Here is a 19,392-nt window from a genome sequence, read left to right as displayed (position 1 = left end):
AAGGCAACGGTCCCCCCCTCCCATTCATGGTCCTCACCTAACCTTTTCTCTCTATTTGAGACTTGTTGCATTGTGATTAGTATTGAGATTTGACACAACCTTGAGTGGAATTAAAAAGGCAACTCTAAGAAAAGAGTAAACCTTTGATTCGTAAAACTCATAGTTATTTTGTCCGGGTCTTGACTAACCTTCAAGACTTAGGACGCTCCGGTCGGGTCGAGGGTACGATCCGTCGGAGATCTCGTCTTTTCGGGATTTTGAAGTAAGAGCTCTTTGGGAGCGAAGCACGCGTCAAAGGTATAATTCTTGTCCTTAATCTTGTTTGATTAAGTTTATTATGCTTGTTTAATTGCTTTAATTAGGGGGCGGGTCTTGGTGGGTTTCCTTCCACGTAGTGTCGGGTCACTACGAAACCCTACAGCGGTATCGGAGCCACGCTCCTTTTAATTTTTGCAATTATTGTTTAGTTAAGGTGTTTTAAAGAATTTATTTTCTGGTTCATGTTCATCTAATTAGATTAGATGCTCAGTTTAATTAATTTTAAAACTCGATTTTATTATCGATTTGGCTGTCGAACCCAGATTTTGGCTCAAAAATAGTGATTTTTGGGTGGAATCGATATTCTGGAACTGTTTCTACCCTTTTAGGATTGTCCAGAAGCCAAATTCGAACCAAAAACCCAATTTTTCTGGGGTTTTCGTTTTTCAACGAAAGTTTTAATTCTTTTAAGCCTTGATTAATGCAAGCATTACAAGGTTAGATTAAATGCACATTTGCATCACTAATCTACTAGTTTTAAAATATCCTTGAGCATAATAATGGAATGTTTATTAGTGCTTAAGTTGATATACCAAGTTATCACATAAACTTGTTTTTCACAATTTTGCAAATAAATTGCAATAAGGTGTGAAAACTTGTTGTGATTTTTTATTTTAAGTTCCCAAGTAATGTTAAAGTTCTAATCTTTAAGTGTTTAAATGTTTGGAACCCTAACCCTAAATTCCATGTTGAACAAAGTTTGGATTTTTTCATATTTTGGTTGATTAAAATCCATTAAGTTCAATTACTTGTGAGTAAAATTTGATTAATCTTCATATTGGAAGATGTAATCTTGGTATTTTACACAAGTATGCAAGTTGGAAAATTTTTTATCATTGGAGGATTAATTTATTTTTCCAACTCCCTTTTGTCAAATCCATGATTAATTTGCATATTGGCAAGATTAATTTTGGACATAGCTCATTTTATTTTAAGCATAAAGTTTGACCTAATTTTGTTCAAAATTGAAATTTTGTTCAAAATTTGGGCTTGTGCACCTATTAAAATAAATTGTTTAAGTTAGACTTAACATTTTTTTTATTTTATTTTTCCCTCAAAATTAATTCTAAAATTTGATTTAGAATTGATTATTGTCACACACAAATCGAAATTAAATTCCGAGTAAAATGCACGCAAAACGATGCAAAACCGCAAGCGTCACCAAGGCTAGCCGGGCTGCCTAGCAGCCCACATGTAGGCTGCCTGTGGTGCGCATATGGTTGTGCATCGCTTGGTGCGTAGCTGTGTGGCGTGGAGGGGATGCTGTGTGGTGCATGTGCTGGCGCGTAGGGGCCTTAGGCTGCTGGTACGCTTGTGCGGCTGCTGGGCAGCGAGGCAGCAAGCCCGAGCCAGCCAGCCAGCCCCTGATGCTTGTGCCAGCAAGCTGCTAGCATGCGTAGCATGCTGCTGGTGCTAGCAAGCTAGGCAGGCTGTTCTAGGCGCACCTGGTAGCTGCCAGCACCACGCACCATGGCGCAGGGGCCATGGGCCGCCTAGCAGCCATGGTGCGCCAAGCATCATAGGATGATGTCGTTTTTGCTTAACGTTGAGCTATGATTTTGCGATTTTTCCCGTATTAATAATTTTAATTAATTATTTTAACGAGGCTAAAAACCTCGAATTTCGATTTTGCAAAATTTTTACAAATTATGGGTTATGCCGACTTAATTAATCGGATTAATTAAGTACGGATGCGGAATTTAGTGGGAACTTAATTAAATGCGTTGGCGTTTTGCGTTTAGAAATAATGGATTAAACCACTTTGACTAGTTTTAATTAGGCGCGTTAATTGGATTAAAGACCTAAGTTAGTTACTAGTTTTGCGTGTTTAATTATGTATTTCATAAAATTGCATGGGCCGTTCACAAATAGTGAACGGGTGAATGAAAGATTGCTTTCAAAACAGGTTCTTTGAAAATGGCAACTAGTGGGGCCCGACTAGGATAGAAAATACGGACTGCGTTCCGTTAAGTATTTTTGTAAATCTAAATACGGTCTGCGAACCATTAAGTATTTTTGTACTATTTAGATTAATCTTAGTCGTTCTAGCTAGCTTCTTTTATTTCATTTTGGCCAAGAAGTCTCAAGACGGCGTTTCGACGAAGACGAGCCAAGATGAAGACCCATGGAAATTGAAGATTTCAAGGGGTCATGCTAGTTGCCAAATGCATCTATTTTATGCCTTATATATTGTTATATATATATATATATGATTGCTAGATGCATGTCTAGGATTTCTCTGATGTTGCGATGATTAGTTAAGTTCACTTAAATCAACCAACATAGAAACCCTAGGTCCCTCAATAATATTGAGCTAAAATTTGCCATTCCAAGAACAACACTTACCGAACTAATGCGCGTACGTGATGGATTACGCAAAAGCGAGGCATCACTACTTCCCTAGGAACGTAAGGTATACTAGGTATACAAGTTGTCTTGGTTAAGCTCAACGATATCAGTAAGGAGTCCTTAGATGTCGTAGCAACAGAGATAAAATGTCAAGTATGCATTAGATGCGACATTTTATCAAACCGAGAGTAGCTTGGAGCTATTAGCAATTGGATTGCTTACCTTAAGATATTTAATGGTTAAGACAAGCCAAAGCATGCTTGACCATTTCTTGATCTTTGGGATCTCGGAATCATTTTATTCTCGCCCATAAGGGACAATCTTAAAATGCGTGGATAAAATGCTCAATAAGTGTGAATAAGTGCATGAACGCTTTAAATTTCAACTTATTGATGTATGAATGGTTTTTCACTTCAAATTCTTTCAATTGTAGAAATCATGTCTGCATGTAACACAAACAACAACCAATTCTCTTTGCGCTCAATTCTCGACAAGGAGAAGTTGAGCGGGCCAAACTTTCCTGCTTGGCAAAGAAATCTCCGCATTGTACTAATGCAGGAGCAAAAGGAATACGTCCTTGATGAGGAAATGCCCGACGCTCCCAATGAGGAGGTCACTCAGGCTGCCCTTAACCGATGGCATAGTGCCAATCGGGATGTCAAATGGATCATGTTGCCCACAATGTCTTCGGACCTTCAAAAGACTTTCTTTGAAATGGAGACAGCTTTTGAGATCATTTCTGAGCTTCAGAATATGTTCCAAGAGCAGGCCTGAACAGAAAGGTTCGAAATGAAAGGAATGGTGTCCTTCCAACAAGTGTATTATTCCGATAGAGGGTTAAGAATTATTACAGAGGTAATTCTTCAGTAAGGTCAAGTGATCGGAATGCCTAGGTGGAGGCCGCTTCCGATCAGTAATATCAGGGTACAATTGATATTACAGCTTAATCTTAACTGAACCTTTCGGGTTGAACCCAATCGAATCTCCGATCCGAGACGTCGAATTAATCCGAAGGGATTTAATGAGTCGACAGAGTTTTACGAATTCAGACGTCGGAAATCGAGCCTAGGGCGTCGATACCGAGCGCCGCAAAATCACAATCGACAAGCATGAGCGTAGCCATAGCTAGGCTAGGCTAGCTCATCGCAACTTAGGTGCACCATGTGTGTGCTAGGCGCACCATGGTGTGCTAGGCACCATCGCAAGCTAGGCACACCTTGGCAGCCCATCGCATGCTAGCATGGGTGCCTAGGTGCGCCTGGTAGCCATCGCAAGCCTATGCGCATGCCTAGGCGCACCATGCGTGGCCTAGGATGGTTGGGCACAGTCGCAAGCCTAGGCGCCTATCGCAAGGCCTGGAACCACGAACAAGCACCATCGCACTGCCAGGGGCATGCGTGCGTGTGTGCGTGTGTGCCTCACAGCCTCGCACACTGGCCTCGCACAGCAGCCACACAATGCGTGTGGGCTGGTGCGTGTGTGTGCAATGGCTGGTAGGTATGCGCATGCATCGCACCAAGCACAAAGCAGTGCTAGGCACTGGCTAGTGCGAGTGATGCATAGTGCCAGTGCATGAGGGCTGGCAATGCGTGGAGTGGAATGCGAGGGGCCAGCTCGAGGCTAGGCCTGACACTCGCAGCCTCGCACAAGCAGCCTCGCATGTAATGTGTGTGGGCTGGCAGTGCATGGTGCGTGACGCATCGTGCTATTGCGAGAGTGTGCGATGGGGTATGCGAGTGGTGCGGAAGGGGTAGTGTGGCCAGCATGCGTGGCTCGCTAGCAGCAAGCATGCTGGCTATGCTAGCAGTGAGGCGAGTGCGTGGGCTGCTGGGGCTAATGCCAGCACTAGGTGCTAGCAGCGCCCAGCGCCAGCACGTAGCACCAGCACAGCCCAGCAGCAGCGTGCACTGGCTGGCTGGCTGGGTGCTGGGCAGCAAGGCACGCTAGCTGGCAGCCCCAGCTGGCACGCTGGCTGGCAGCCAGCTAGCACACCTTGACCCGGTTTTGGGCTTGGTGTGGGGACCAATGCATAGCCTTGGGGATCAAGGCAATGGTCCCCCCAAGCCTTGGTCCTCACTTTGCCTTCTCTATATTTGTGCCATGTGTTGATTTGTGATTGTGTTGATTAATTATTTAATTTTAGAATTAAATAATTATCATTTTACCAACTCTCCCACATTGATGGGAGATTGGAAATCAAGGGAACATTTCCCTATAAATACCAAGCTTGGTATTGGGATTTGTTACAACCTTGAGTGGAAAAGTAAAGGTAACTCCATTGTTGAGTAAGCCTTGAAATTCGTAAAACTCTAAGTTTGTTTTGTCCGGGCCTTGACTAACCTTCGAGGCTTAGGACGCTCCGGTCGGGTCGAGGGTACGATCCGTCGGATATCTCGTGTTTTCGGGATTTTGAAGTAAGAGCTTTTTAGGAACGAAGCACGCGTCAAAGGTATAAATCTTGTCCTTAATCTTGTTTGATTAAGTTAAGTATGCTTGTTTAATTGCTTTAATTTAGGGGCGGGTCTTGGTGGGTTTCCTTCCGCGTAGTGTCGGGTCACTACGAAACCGTACAGCGGTATCGGAGCCACGCTCCTTTTAATTTTTGCAATTATTGTTTAATTGAGGTGTTTTAAAGAATTTATTTTTCTGGTTCATGTTCATCTAATTAGATTAGATGCTCGTTTTAATTGATTTTTAAAACTCGATTTTATTATCGATTTGGCTGTCGAACCCAGATTTTGGCTCAAAAATAGTGATTTTTGGGTGGAATCGACATTCTGAAACTGTTTCTACCCTTTTAGGATTGTCCAGAAGCCAAATTCAAACCGGAAACCCATTTTCTCTGGGGTTTTTCGTTTTTCAACGAAAGTTTTAATTCTTTTTAAGCCTTGATTAATGCAAGCATTACAAGGTTAGATTAAATGCACATTTGCATCACTAATCTACTGGTTTTAAAATATCCTTGAGCATAATAATGAAGTGTTTATTAGTGCTTAAGTTGATATACCAAGTAATCACATAAACTTGTTTTTCACAATTTTGCTAATAAATTGCAATAAGGTGTGAAAACTTGTTGTGATTTTGTATTTTGAGTTCCCAAGTAATGTTAAAGTTCTAATCTTTAAGTGTTTAAATGATTGGAACCCTACCCATGTTGAACAAAGTTTGGATTTTTTCATATTTTGGTTGATTAAAATCCATTATGTTCAATTACTTGAGTAAAATTTGATTAATCTTCATATTGGAAGATGTAATCTTGGTATTTTACACAAGTATGTAAGTTGGAAATTTTTTTCATTGGATGATTATTTTGTTTTTCCAACTCCCTTTTGTCAAATCCATGATTTATTTGCATATTGGCAAGATTAATTTTGGACATAGCTCATTTTGTTTTAAGCATAATGTTTGACCTAATTTTGTTCAAAATTGATAATTTTGGATAAGTTTGGGCTTGTGCACCAATTAAAATAAAATTTGTTTAAGTTAGACTTAATGGGTGTTTTATTTTATTTTCCCTAAAATTAATTCTAAAATATAATTTGGAATTAATTCATGTCACACGTAAATCGGGATTCAAAATCCTGACTCATAGCACGCAAATCAAGGTCACACACCCAAGTGGCACCAAGGCCAGTCGGGCTGCCTAGCAGCCCACATGTGGCTGCCTATGGTGCGCAGAAGTGTGAGGCTTGATGCTGCTGCTATGCGATGTGTGTGTGTGGCGGGGATGCATGGCAGGGGTGCGTGGGGTGGCTGGGCTGGCTTGCGAAGCAAGCTGTTGGGGAGCAGGGCAGCAAGCATCAGCCAGTGCACCACGAGCATCGTGATGCGCCTGTCTAGCAGGCTAGATGCTCGCAGGCACCAGCGTGCTAGCAAGCATGCGAAGCATCCTGCCTAGCAGCTGGGGCTTGAGGCGCTGCTTGCTAGGCATAGCAGACCTCAACCACGCACCATGGCGCCATGCCATGGGCTGCCTAGCAGCCATGGTGCGCACCCAGCAAGGGCTTTGTTGGGTGATCTTTCTTGCCATGGGCTATGAATTTTGCGATTTTTCGTATTAATAATTTTAATTAATTATTTTAACGAGGCTAAAAACCTCGATTTTCGATTTTGCAATATTTTGACATTGTGGGTTATGCCGACTTAATTAATTGGATTAATTGAGTACGGATGCGGAATTTAGTGGGAGCTTAATTGAATGCGTTGGCATTTTGCGTTTAGAAATAATGAATTAAACCACTTTGACTAGTTTTAATTAGGGCGTTAATTGGATTAACGACCTAAGTTAGTTACTAGTTTTGCGTGTTTAATTATGTATTTCGTAAAATTGCATGGGCCGTTCACAAATAGTGAACGGGTGAATGAAAAATTGCTTTCAAAATAGGTTGTTTGAAAATGGCAACTAGTGGGGCCCGACTAGGATAGAAAATACGGATTGCGTTCCGTTATGTATTTTTGTAAATCTAAATACGGTCTGCGAACCGTTAAGTATTTTTGTACTATTTAGATTAATCTTAGTCGTTCTAGCTAGCTTCTTTTATTTCATTTTGGCCAAGAAGTCTCAAGACGGCGTTTCGACGAAGACGAGCCAAGATGAAGACCCATGGAAATTGAAGATTTCAAGGGGTCATGCTAGTTGTCAAATGCATCTATTTTTATGCCTTATATATATTGTTGTATATATATTTGTTTGCTAGATGCATGTCTAGGATTTCTATGATGTTCCGATGATTAGTTAAGTTCACTTAAATCAACCAACATAGAAACCCTAGGTCCCTTAATAATATTGAGCTAAAACTTGCCATTCCAAGGACAACACTTACCGAACTAATGAGCGTACGTGATGGATTACGCCAAAGCGAGGCATTACTACTTCCCTAGGAACGTAAGGTATACTAGGTATACAAGTTGTCTTGGTTAAGCTCAACGATATCAGTAAGAAGTCCTTAGATGTCGTGGCAAAAGAGATAAAATGTCAAGTATGCATTAGATGCGACATTTTAACAAACCGAGAGTAGCTTGGAGCTATTAGCAATTGGATTGCTTACCTTAAGATATTTAATGGTTAAGACAAACCAAAGCATGCTTGACCATTTCTTGATCTTTGGGATCTCGGAATCATTTTATTCTCGCCCGTAAGGGACAATTTTAAAATGCGTGGATAAAATGTTCAATAAGTGTGAATGAATGCATGAATGCTTTAAATTTCAACTTATTGATGTATGAATGGTTTTTTCATTTCAAATTCTTTCAATTGTAGAATCATGTCTGCAAGTAACACAAACAACAACCATGTGTGCCCGGAACTCCCCGATAAGTTAGCTATCAAGCTCAACTTAACAAACCTTGATGAATGGGAAGAACTCAGGAAAACTCTCCGGAGTTGTTCCAAGGAGTATGTTCTGGATACTTCCCTCCCAACTCTCTGTTCCAAGACCCTCTTAAGTGACGAAACTTATTGTGCATGGTCGTAAGACTGCAAATTAGAATCACAACTCATGGCTAACTCCATCCCGGAAGAATGGATAGAAAAACTTCCATTTTCCTTCCCAGATTTGTTCCTTGGAGGACTAAGGGATGTTGTCGGTGTGAGATTCTCTAAGAGTTTCAACGACAACAATGATGGACTCTTGTTTGAAGTGACTAGGTCACTTACGGACATGAATGTGAAGCCGTCGGATCAAGGTTGTCTTGCGAAAGAGAGGTACCATCTTTGGTCTACGGTCTTCAACACTAAGTTGAGACCGGGTATGCCCCTCCGACCCTATGTGGCAAGAATGACTAAGCTCTTCAAGCACATGGAACTCCTCGGAATTCCACTAGAAGATGGAATGGCCGGTCATATTTTGCTCACTTCACTCCACTCAGGATATGATGCATTAAAGGCATATATCTCTGATTCAAAGGAGACACATTCCTTAAAGAATGTGGTGGAGCTTCTTCACCGGGCGAACTCATTTGGGGCAACCAAAAGACCAATAAGAAGGAGGGATCTCAAGGTTAAGGCTAAGATGCGTTGCTTCTACTGTGGCGGGCAAGGCCACTTCAAGAGAGAATGCAAGCTCTTTCGGGAGGAGGAGGAGAGGAATGGAGCATCCGCCTCAGGTATCTTCCTTAACACTTGTGGATTAAGCTTATCATAAGGTATTGGATACCAAGTATGACTCACTTAATGTTGCCTTTTCAGGGACCAAGTGAGAAGCTTATCAAGTGTTGGTGCATGGACAAAAGACGACGAAGATTGTTTTTCGGTCGTGCTTGCATGCACTATTTTGTCTATGATATGTAATTAAAACTATTTCTAGTTTTATCATGCTTTGAACATATTATCCATGGTGTTGGACACCTAGGAATTTCAAGTGTAAGACTTTTAACAATAGTTGTTTCAAGTTTACAAATTGATGTTCAATTAAATTGCATGTTTTACATGTGACAAAAGTTGATACCACTAAGCTAAGACCATCGAGTCGAATCAAACCAACGATTATAGTAGATATGGCTATATCTACTTAATGTCGAATAAGTCTGAATCCTTTGATAAGTTCAAGGAATTTCAGAAAGAGGTTGAAAATCAACTTGGCAAGAAAATTAAAGCACTTCGATCGGATCGAGGTGGCGAATATTTGAGCCATGAATTCGACGATCACTTGAAAGAATGTGGCATTCTTTCAGAGTTGACACCTCCTAGAACTCCTCAATGGAACGGAGTGTCCGAACGGAGGAATCGACCCTTGTTAGACATGGTTCGGTCAATGATGGGTCTTAGTGAACTCCCTATCTCGTTTTGGGGACATGCGCTACAAACAGCATCACTAACACTGAATAGAGCTCCGTCAAAAGCTGTTGAAAAGACTCTATATGAATTATGGACTAAGAAACCTCCAAGGTTGTCTTTTCTCAAGATTTGGGGATGCGAAGCATATGTCAAGCGATTAATTTCGGACAAACTTCACCCCAAATCGGATAAGTGTTTCTTTGTGGGATATCCAAAAGAAACCAAAGGGTATTACTTCTACAATAAATCCGAGACCAAAGTATTTGTTGCTCGTGATGGTGTCTTTTTGGAGAAGGATCACCTTTCCAAAATGACAAGTGGGAGGAAAATCGAACTCGACGAAGTTTGAGAGGACGAGCAACAACAATGTCAACCTGACAAAACTGACAATCTGGATACTTTGGAAGCATCTGAGAAGATTGGTCAGAGTCAAACAGACAATGTAAATGCACAGCCGATTACCCTACGTAGGTCGCAACGGCAAAGATCTCAACCAGACAGATACCTCGGTATTGTCTTAACTGATGATCAGGACATCCTAGTTATGGATGGTGATGAGCCAGCGACATACAAGCAAGCTATGACGAGCCCCGACTCTGCAAAATGGCAAGAGGCCATGAAATCCGAGATGGACTCCATGTCTGAAAATCAAGTCTGGGACTTGGTGAATTTGCCCGAGGGTTATACACCCATTAGTTGCAAATGGATCTTCAAAGTGAAGACAGACAAAGATGGAAATGTATCGGTATACAAAGCTAGACTGGTGGCAAAAGGTTATAGACAAGTCCACGGGATTGACTATGATGAAACTTTTTCACCAGTTGCAATGCTAAAGTCCGTCCGGATTATCCTAGCAATTGCTGCATATTACGATTACGAAATATGGCAAATGGATGTCAAAACCGCCTTCCTTAATGAGATTTTGGAAGAAACTGTTTATATGACACAAGCAGAGGGTTTTGTCGATCCAGGCAACGCTGGAAAGGTTTGCAAGCTGAAGAAGTCCATTTATGGACTAAAGCAAGCCAGCAGGAGTTGGAATCTGCGATTTGATGAAGCCATCAGCAAGTTTGGTTTTATCAAGAATCCAGATGAGTCTTGTGTATACAAGAAGGTCAGTGGGAGTGATATTGCATTCCTAGTCCTGTATGTTGATGACATACTGCTCATTGGAAACAGCACAAAATTATTAGAGTCCGTAAAGGGCTGGTTGGGAAAGTGCTTTTCAATGAAGGACTTAGGAGAGGCACAGTACATATTGGGCATCAAGATCTACAGGGATAGATCTAAGAGGATGATTGGATTAAGCCAGAGTACTTACATTGATAAGGTACTGGCTCGATTCAACATGGAAAATGCAAAAAGAGGGCATTTACCCATGTCCCATGGCATAACTCTCAGCAAGAAACAGTGTCCACAGACACACCTGTTGAGCGAGAAAGAATGAATCAGATCCCATATGCTTCGCTAATCGGATCGATCATGTATGCCATGATATGTACAAGGCCGGATGTATCGTATGCCCTGAGTGTAACGAGTCGATACCAATCGAACCCAGGAGAGGCGCATTGGACTGCGGCCAAGAATATCCTTAAGTACCTGAAAGGAACAAGGATAAATTCCTGGTGTATGGAGGCCACAAAGAACTGGTTGTTGAAGGTTACACTGATGCTAGCTTCCAGACTGACAGAGACGACTTCAAATCACAGTCAGGATATGTGTTCTGTCTGAATGGTGGGGCGTTCAGCTGGAAGAGTGCCAAGCAGAGCACTACTGAAGACTCTACAACTGAAGCTGAGTAATTGGCCGCTTCAAAAGCAGCCAAGGAAGCTGTTTGGATTCGCAAGTTCATCAGTGAACTTGGTGTTGTACCCTAAATCAAGGGACCGGTAGACCTTTATTGTGATAATAATGGAGCTATCGCTCAGGCCAGAGAGCCGAGAGAACACCAGAAGGTCAAACACGTGCAATGGCGATTTCACATGATAAGGGAATGGAAATCCGATGGTGAAATCAGAATTTGTAAGATCGGCACGGATGATAATGTGGCTGATCCTTTGACTAAACCTCTGCCTCAAGTGAAGCACAACAAACACGTTGAGGCAATGGGAATCAAGCATGTTGGAGACTGGCTTTGATATTCCCTGTACAAGTGTTTTAATTAAACAGGGTTGATTTAATGTAAGACACTGTACTAAAACCATTCATTAATGGAGTAATTAATTTTTGTGCAAAATTATCATTCACTCCATTACTATTTAATTGTGGTTTAGAATTAAATAATGAGTCCATTCGATTTACGGAAATATTCAAAACAGGGTATCAAGACCATGTCTTGGATAAAGAAACACCTGTTAAGTGAACGTTGAATATTAAATCGAAAAGTATCCCTAATCGAGGTCGTCTAATAGATGGACGATGGATGACCGCAATAGATTAGTGTGTAGTATGATTTACAACACCGTTTCTTGTGCTGCGAGGACGTGACAGTCATAAATCATTTCCACAGGTACAGTTTAGAACTGTACTGGATAAGACCTATGAGAGTACTTTAAGAAAATTAAATTTTGTCATAAGTACATTTCTCATTATGGCTATCGGAACTTATTTCCTCAGACCATGAGTACTGTGAAGTTTTCTTGTTTGAGTACAAGGCTCTTTGATGTTTCCTAACGTCTGCCGTAACTGAGATCATAACGGGAACACTCGGGAGTCTATGTCCTCTTAGTAATAAGAACTTACAATACAAGACTGGGATTGTCCCCCTACTAACAATAGGGAAAATGTTTTGTTGTTTAAAAGGCCGCTCGAAGAGTGAGACTGTAAAATGCATGGCCATGCTCAGATGGATTTTAGAAATCATCTACTTATTTGACAGTCGAACTCGGAGATCGAGAAACACTTCTAAACGTAATAAGGATGACAAGGAATCTTACCTTATAGTTCACAAAGAAACATTAAGTGACAAAGGAAATGAGCTATACACAATATGCAAACTTGTCCGGAAGGACAAGTGGGAGATTGAAAGGAATGGTGTCCTTCCAACAAGTGTATTATTCCGATAGAGGGTTCAGAATTATTACAGAGGTAATTCTTTAGTAAGGTCAAGTGATCGGAATGCCTAGGTGGAGGCCGCTTCCGATCAGTAATATCAGGGTACAATTGATATTACAGCTTAATCTTAACTAAACCCTTCGGGTCGAACCGAATCGAATCTCCGATCCGAGACGTCGAATTAATCCGAAGGGATTTAATGAGTCGAAAGAGTTTTACGAATTCAGACGTCGGAAATCGAGCCTGGGGCGTCGATACCGAGTGTCGCAAAATCACAATCGACAAGCATGAGCGTAGCCATAGCTAGGCTAGGCTAGCTTATCGCAACTTAGGTGCACCATGTGTGTGCTAGGCGTACCATTGTGTGCTAGGCACCATCGCAAGCTAGGCACACCTTGGCAGCCCATCGCATGCTAGCATGGCTGCCTAGGTGCGCCTGGTAGCCATCGCAAGCCACCACATCCATCGCAAGCCCATGCGCATTCATAGGCGCACCATGCGTGGCCTAGGATGTCTGGGCGCAGTCGCAAGCCTAGGCGCCTATCGCAAGGCCTGACACCACGCACAAGCACCATCACACTGCCAGGGGCATGCGTGCGTGTGTGCGTGTGCCCCTAACAGCCTCGCACACTGGCCTCGCACAGCAGCCGCACAATGCGTGTGGGCTGGTGCGTGTGCGTGCAATGGCTGGTGGGTATGCGCATGCATCGCACCAAGCACAAAGCAGTGCTAGGCACTGGCTAGTGCGAGTGATGCATAGTGTCAGTGCATGAGGGCTGGTAATGCGTGGAGTGGAATGCGAGGGGCCAGCTCGAGGCTAGGCCTGACACTCGCAACCTCGCACAAGCAGCCTCGCATGTGATGCGTGTGGGTGTGCAGTGCATGGTGCGTGACGCATCGTGCTAGTGCGAGAGTGTGCGATGGGGTATGCGAGTGGTGCGGAAGGGGCAGTGTGGCCAGCATGCGTGGCTCGCTAGCAGCACGCATGCTGGCTATGCTAGCAGTGAAGCAAGTGCGTGGGCTGCTGGGGCTAATGCCAGCACTAGGTGCTAGCAGCGCCCAGCGCCAGCACGTAGCACCAGTACAGCCCAGCAGCAGCGTGCACTGGCTGGCTGGCTGGCTGGGTGCTGGGCAACAAGGCACGCTAGCTGGTAGCCCCAGCTGGCACGCTGGCTGGCAGCCAGCTAGCACACCTTGACCCGATTTTGGGCATGGTGTGTGGGGACCAATGCATAGCCTTGGGGATCAAGGTAATAGTCCCCCCAAGCCTTGGTCCTCACTTTGCCTTCTTTATATTTGTGCCATGTGTTGATTTGTGATTGTGTTGATTAATTATTTAATTTTAGAATTAAATAATTATCATTTTACCAACTCTCCCACATTGATGGGAGATTGGAAATCAAGGGAACATTTCCCTATAAATACCAAGCTTGGTATTGGGATTTGTTACAACCTTGAGTGGAAAAGTAAAGGTAACTCCATTGTTGAGTAAGCCTTGAAATTCGTAAAACTCTAAGTTTGTTTTGTCCGGGCCTTGACTAACCTTCGAGGCTTAGGACGCTCAGGTCGGGTCGAGGGTACGATCCGTCGGAGATCTCATCTATTCGGGATTTTGAAGTAAGAGCTCTTTAGGAGCGAAGCACGCGTCAAAGGTATAAATCTTGTCCTTAATCTTGTTTGATTAAGTTAATTATGCTTGTTTAATTGCTTTAATTTAGGGGCGGGTCTTGGTGGGTTTCCTTCCGCATAGTGTCGGGTCACTACGAAACCCTACACAAAACCCACGGGCAGATCCTTGAGAGCAAGCTCAAGAAAGGAGAGCCAGTCAGCCCACATGTTCTCAAAATGATTGGATTATTTGAAAACATGGAAAGGCTCGATGCTGGGTATTCAACTGAAATGGCAATTGACATAATTCTCCACTCCCTTCACAAAGGCTATGATCAGTTCAAGATGAACTATAATATGCATAGTATGGAGAAAACCCTCACCGAGCTTCATGGTATGTTGAAGCAAGCCGAGCAAACCCTCAAGGATGAGGGCAAGCATGACATGTCATGGTGAGGAAGGGCAAGCCGTTCAAACGTGCGGGCAAAAAGAAGAGCTTTAAAGGGAAGAAGAAGAAATTCCCGCCTAAGTCAAAGTTTGCCAAGGGCAACAAGGACAAGAAGGCAGCTTCTTCTAAGTCTGATTCCGAATGTTTCTACTGCAAGATGAAGGGATATTGGAAAAAGGACTGCCTCAAATTCAAGGAAGATAAGAAGAACGACAACGTTGCTTCTTCATCAGGTTTTTTCGTTATAGACTTAAACTTCGCTAGCAAAACATCATGGGTATTAGATACCGGATGTGGCTCACACCTTTGTTCCAATGCTCAGGGACTAAGGATAAGTAGGAGGCTAGAGAAGGGAGAGGTCGAGCTTCGGGTCGACAACGGAGCAAGGATGTCTGCCGTCTCCGTTGGAACTCTCAGTTTGTCTTTGCCCACTGGGCTTGTTCTAGAACTTGAAAATTGTTATCATGTTGCTAGAGTGACCAAAAACATTATTTCAATATCGGCGTTGGACGCCAAAGGATTCGAATTTCGAATCAAAAACAATAGTTGTTTTATATAATTTTATAATGTTTTATATGCAAAAGGCACATCAGAAAATGGTCTTTATGTGCTGTCACTAGACAAACAGGTCTATAACATCGAGAATACTGCCAAAAGGGCTAAGACCATCGAGCCGAATCAAACCTACTTGTGGCATTGTCGTCTTGGCCACATTAACATCAAAAGCATCAAGAAACTTCTTCAAGAAGGTGTTCTTGACTCATTCGACTTAGAGTCGTTTGAAAATTGCGAAGGATGCTTATTCGGCAAGATGATCAAACAGCCATTCCCCAAGTTGGGAGAAAGGGCAAGTGACTTATTAGGTCTAATACACACGAATGTATGTGGACCTATGAGCACACCCGCAAGGCAAGGTTACCGATATTTCATCACCTTCACCGACGATTACAGTAGATATAGCTATATCTACTTAATGTTGAATAAATGAGAATCCTTTGAAAAGTTCAAAGAATTTCAGAAAGAGGTTGAAAATCAACTTGGCAAGAAAATTAAAACACTTCGATCGGATCAAAGTGGCGAATATTTGAGCCATGAATTCGACGATCACTTGAAAGAATGTGGCATTCTTTCAGAGTTGACACCTCCCGGAACCCCTCAATGGAACGGAGTGTTCAAACGGAGGAATCGCACCTTGTTAGACATGGTTCAGTCAATGATGGCTTCTTAGTGAACTCCCTATCTCGTTCTGGGGACATGCGCTACAAACAGCTGAAAGGAATGGTGTCCTTCCAACAAGTGTATTATTCTGATAGAGGGTTCAGAATTTTTACAGAGGTAATTCTTCAGTAATGTCAAGTGATCGGAATGCCTAGGTGGAGGCCGCTTCCGATCAGTAATATCAGGGTACAATTGATATTACAGCTTAATCTTAACTGAACCCTTCGCGTCGAACCCAATTGAATCTCCGATCCGAGACGTCGAATTAATCCGAAAGGATTTAATGAGTCGACAGAGTTTTACGAATACAGACGTCGGAAATCGAGCCTAGGGCGTCGATACCGAGAGTCGCAAAATCACAATCAACAAGCATGAGCGTAGCCATAGCTAGGCTAGGCTAGCTCATCGCAAACCTAGGTGCACCATGTGTGTGCTAGGCGCACCATGGTGTGCTAGGCACCATCGCAGCCAAGGCGCACCCTAGCAGCCCATCGCAAGCTAGCATGGGTGCCTGGGTGCGCATGGCAGCCATCGCAGGCCACACAAGCACCAGGAAGCCCATAGCAGCTAGCAAGCATGCTAGCGTGGTGCCTGAGTGCCTATGGCGCCAATCGCAGGCCATGGCATCACCAGGCGCACCATCGCAAGCACTAGGTGTTGCGTGCGAGCGTGCCTGGCCTGGCAGCACCATCGCAAGCGCCAAGTGCTAGCATGGTTGGCTGCCTGGCAATGGCGCGCCATGTGCGTGTGCTTCAGTGCCAGCCTTCGCATAGCAGCACTAAGCATCACAGCACATGCGAGGGCTGGGGCCAGCTCGAGGCTAGGCCTGGCACTCGCAGCCTCGCACAAGCAGCCTCGCATGTGATGCGTGTGGGCTGGCAGTGCGTGGTGCGTGGCGCATGGCTGGTGCGTGTACATGCGCACATGCCTCGCATCAAGCACAAGCAGTGCTAGGCACTGGCTAGTGCTAGCGTAGGCATTGTGCTAGTGCGTGTGTGTGCGATCGGGTATGCGAGTGGTGCGGAAGGGGCAGTGTGGCCAGCATGCGTGGCTCGCCAGCAGCACGCATGCTGGCTGTGCTAGCAGTGAGGCGAGTGCGTGGGCTGCTGGGGCTAATGCCAGCACTAGGTGCTAGCAGCGCTTAGCGCCAGCACGTAGCACCAGAACAGCCCAGCAGCAGCGTGCACTGGCTGGCTGGCTGGGTGCTGGGCAGCAAGGCACGCTAGCTGGCAGCCCCAGCTGGCTCGCTGGCTGGCAGCCAGCTAGCACACCTTGACCCGGTTTTAGGCATGGTGAGTGGGGACCAATACATGGCCTTGGGGATCAAGGCAATGGTCCCCCCAAGCCTTGGTCCTCACTTGGCCTTCTTTATATTTGTGCCATGTGTCGATTTGTGATTGAGTTGATTAATTATTTAATTTGGGAATTAAATAATTATCATTTTACCAACTCTCCCACATTGATGGGAGATTGGAAATCAAGGGATCATTTCCCTATAAATACCAAGTTTGGTATTGGGATTTGACACAACCTTGAGTGGAATTAAAAAGGCAACTCTAAGAAAAGAGTAAACCTTTGATTCGTAAAACTCATAGTTATTTTGTCCGGGTCTTGACTAACCTTCAAGACTTAGGACGCTCGGGTCGGGTCGAGGGTACGATCCGTCGGAGATCTCGTCTTTTCGGGATTTTGATGTAAGAGCTCTTTAGGAGCGAAGCACGCGTCAAAGGTATAATTCTCGTCCTTAATCTTGTTTGATTAAGTTAATTATGCTTGTTTAATTGCTTTAATTAAGGGGCGGGTCTTGGTGGGTTTCCTTCCGCATAGTGTCGGGTCACTACAACACCCTACAACAGCAGCACTAACACTGAATAGAGCTACGTCAAAAGCTGTTGAAAAGACTCCATATGAATTATGGTCTAAGAAACCTCCTAGGTTGTCTTTTCTCAAGATTTGGGGATGCGAAGCATATGTCAAACGATTAATTTCGGACAAACTTCATCCCAAATCGGATAAGTGTTTCTTTGTGGGATATCCAAAAGAAACCAAAGGGTATTACTTCTACAAAAATTCGAGAACAAATTGTTTGTTGCTCGTGATGGTGTCTTTTTGGAGAAGGATCACCTTTCCAAAATGACAAGTGGGAGGAAAATCGAACTCGACAAAGTTCGAGAGGACGAGCAACAATGTCAACCTGACAAAACTGACAATCTAGATACTTTGGAAGCATCTAAGAAGATTGGTCAGAGTCAAACAGACAATGTAAATGATCAACCGATTACCCTACGTAGGTCGCAACGGCAAATATCTCAACCAGACAGATACCTCGGTATTGTCTTAACGGATGATCAAGACATCCTAGTTATGGATGGTGATGAGCCGGCGACATACAAGTAGGCTATGACGAGCCCCGACTCTGCAAAATGGCAAGAGGCCATGAAATCCGACATGGACTCCATGTCTAAAAATCAAGTCTGGGACTTGGTGAATTTGCCCGAGGGTTATACACCCGTTGGTTGCAAATGGATCTTCAAAGTGAAGACAGACAAAGATGGAAATGTATCGATATACAAAGCTAGACTGGTGGCAAAAGGTTATAGGACAAGTCCACGGGATTGACTATGATGAAACTTTTTCACCAGTTGCAATGCTAAAGTCCGTCCGGATTATCCTAGCGATTGCTGCATATTATGATTACGAAATATGGCAAATGGATGTCAAAACCGCCTTCCTTAATGGGATTTTGGAAGAAACTGTATATATCACACAAACAAAAGGTTTTGTCGATCCAAGCAACGCTGGAAAGGTTTGCAAGCAGAAGAAGTCCATTTATGGACTAAAGCAAGCCAGCAGGAGTTGGAATCTGCGATTTGATGAAGCCATCAGCAAGTTTGGTTTTATCAAGAATCCAGATGAGTCTTGTGTATACAAGAAGGTCAGTGGGAGTGATATTGCATTCCTAGTCCTATATGTAGATGACATACTGCTCATTGGAAACAACACAAAATTGTTGGAGTCCGTAAAGGGCTGGTTGGGAAAGTGCTTTTCAATGAAAGACTTAGGAGAGGCACAATACATATTGGGCATCAAGATCTACAGGGATAGATCTAAGAGGATGATTGGATTAAGCCATAGTACTTACATTCATAAGGTACTGGCTCAATTCAACATGGAGAATGCCAATAGAGGGCATTTACCCATGTCCCATGGCATAACTCTCAGCAAGAAACAGTGTCCACAGACACCTATTGAGCGAGAAAGAATGAATCAGATCCCGTATGCTTCGCTAATCAGATCGATCATGTATGCCATGATATGTACAAGGCCGGATGTATCGTATGCCCTGAGTGCAACGAGTCAATCCAAATCGAATCTAGGAGAGGCGCATTGGACTGCGGCCATTTAAAAACATCCTTAAGTACCCGAAAAGGACAAGGATAAATTCCTAGTATATGGAGGCCACAAAGAACTGGTTGTTGAAGGTTACACCGACGCTAGCTTCCAGACTGACAGAGATGACTTCAAGTCACAGTCAGGGTACATATTCTGTCTGAATGGAGGAGCGTTCAGCTGGAAGAGTGCCAAGCAGAGCACCACTGCAGACTCTACAACTGAAGCCGAG

This window comes from Chenopodium quinoa, unplaced genomic scaffold (assembly GCF_001683475.1).
Source record: "Chenopodium quinoa cultivar QQ74 unplaced genomic scaffold, ASM168347v1, whole genome shotgun sequence".
Taxonomy (NCBI): Eukaryota; Viridiplantae; Streptophyta; class Magnoliopsida; order Caryophyllales; family Amaranthaceae; genus Chenopodium; species Chenopodium quinoa.
This window is presented reverse-complemented; position numbering follows the sequence as displayed.